This window comes from Mustela putorius, unplaced genomic scaffold (genome assembly GCF_011764305.1).
Source record: "Mustela putorius furo isolate JIRA1106 unplaced genomic scaffold, ASM1176430v1.1 tig00003987_pilon_pilon_pilon, whole genome shotgun sequence".
Lineage (NCBI taxonomy): Eukaryota > Metazoa > Chordata > Mammalia > Carnivora > Mustelidae > Mustela > Mustela putorius.
Window position 1 is genome coordinate 213,794 of NW_025422126.1, and position 2,292 is coordinate 216,085.

Here is a 2,292-nt window from a genome sequence, read left to right on the forward strand (position 1 = left end):
TAGTTATACTTGAGAGCATTGATAGCTACTAAAGGAGGAACACAGGAACATTTGTCTTTAACTCAGGAACTGAAAAATACAGGGATGAGTTGTATATTGGGAAATATCTAGCCTTCAAATCTCTCAAAATTAGAAGTAGGAAAAATGGAAGCCTGAGTTTTAATGCCCTTGTGTACCCATCATCACCTTCTTCATACAAGTGTTGAGAAAACTGAACCAAGAAGAGGCTTGATTTTCTGAAAGTCTAGAAGATCTTCTCTATTTTCCTCCCTTCCCATACTTCGCTCATGGATAGAACGCTAAAATTTCAGGTTAATAGGAGTTAAAGTTTATTTTTATGTCTCCCATCTTACATAAAATTTCACCTACTAGAATTTTACCTTAATGTCTCCTTCAGTGACCCTCCCCACTCATTGTGTCTTCTTTAAAGAGAAGAGAAGGATAAATTTGTCTTGGATCTGCTTGTTCTTCACTCCGTAGACAACAGGATTTAGAACAGGGGGGTGGCCACATAGAAGTTGGCAAATAGGATGAGCACATTTCGAGGGACAATGTGCCCAAAGCGATGAGCAAGGATGGAGAAGGCAGCAGGTGTGTAAATCATGAGAATGACACAGACATGGGAACCACAGGTGCTGAGGGCCTTCTGGTGGGCACCCTGAGATGAGAGCTAAAAGGCAGCATGAAGGATAAAGGCATAGCAAACAGCAATAAAGATCACATCCAAGAAGACAGTCATGAGAGGCACAGAAAATCCATACCAGATGTTGATGGAGATGTCAACAGAGGAAAGCCGAGCAACACCTATATGCTCATAGTATGTGTATGGGATGATGCGTGTCCCGCAGAAGGGTAACCGTTTCACCAGAAAAACATCTGGCAAGATGACACAGAAGCTCCTCACGATGATGCTCACCACAATCTTGATGACCACCTGTGGAGTCAGGATGGTGGTGTACCTCAAGGGGAAGCAGATGGCCGCATAGCAATCAAATCCCATGGCCAACAGGATGGCTGAGTCCACTACAAAGCTGAAGTGGAGGAAAAACATCTGGGTGACACAGCCAGAGAAGGTAATTTCCTGGGAGCCCAGCCAGAGGTTACTGAGTAGTTTGGGCACTGGATCCCAGGATGAAGTCCGTGGTAGCCAGCATAGCAAGGAAGAAAAACATGGGCTCATGGAGGCTGTGCTCTACAGCAATGAGGTAGAGAAGGGTGCAGTTGCCCACAATAGCCAGAACATAGATGACACAAAAGGGAATCTCGATCCAGCTGTGGAATCTCTCCAGACCAGGTATTCCCACAAGGATGAAGGAACTGGGATTGTAACAGCTCAAACTATACATGACCTCCTCAGTCTGGGATCCTCTGGTCTTGGAGCCCCGAAGCCCAATCAGCTATCAGAATGGGCTGGGGCTGACCGTGGTGGGTGACAACTGTCACATTCAGGCTTCCTCTGTCCCCTGGATGTTGGCACCTATAGAACTGACTTGTTATTGACCCTTTTCTTAGAAGTGGCCCCACTTGATTTCCTTTATACCTTTATTAATACATCTTACAGGAGGGTTATTTTTGTAGGTCAGCAATTTCATGTAATTAAACCTCAGTAACTATGTCCCTTTTTTTTCTTTTTTTTAAATTTTTTATTTTTTTATAAACATATATTTTTATCCCCAAGGGTACAGGTCTGTGAATCACCAGGTTTACACACTTCACAGCACTCACCAAAGCACATACCCTCCCCAATGTCCATAATGCCACCCCCTTCTCCCAACCCCCCTCCCCCCAGAAACCCTCAGTTTGTTTTGTGAGATTAAGAGTCACTAATGGTTTGTCTCCCTCCCAATTCCATCTTGTTTCATTGAATCTTCTTCTACCCACTTAAGCCCCCATGTTGCATCACCACTTCCTCATATCAGGGAGATCATATGATAGTTGTCTTTCTCTGCTTGACTTATTTCGCTAAGCATGATTCGCTCTAGTTCCATCCATGTTGTCGCAAATGGCAAGATTTCATTTCTTTTGATGGATGCATAGTATTCCATTGTGTATATATACCACATCTTCTTGATCCAGTCATCTGTTGATGGACAGCTAGGTTCTTTCGATAGTTTGGATAATGTGAACATTGCTGCTATAAACATTCGGGTGCACATGCCCCTTTGGATCACTACGTTTGTATCTTTAGGGTAAATACCCAGTAGTGCAATTGCTGGGTCATAGGGCAGTTCTATTTTCAACATTTTGAGGAACCTCCATGCTGTTTTCCAGAGTGGCTGCACCAGCTTGCAT

At 43.8% G+C, this 2,292-nt stretch overlaps 1 pseudogene; it reads right to left on the reverse strand.

The window, feature by feature from the left end:
* Window positions 1-410: 410 nt before the first annotated feature.
* LOC101688880 lies at window positions 411-1,346 on the reverse strand (annotated as a pseudogene).
* Between the last annotated feature and the right edge of the window lie 946 nt (window positions 1,347-2,292).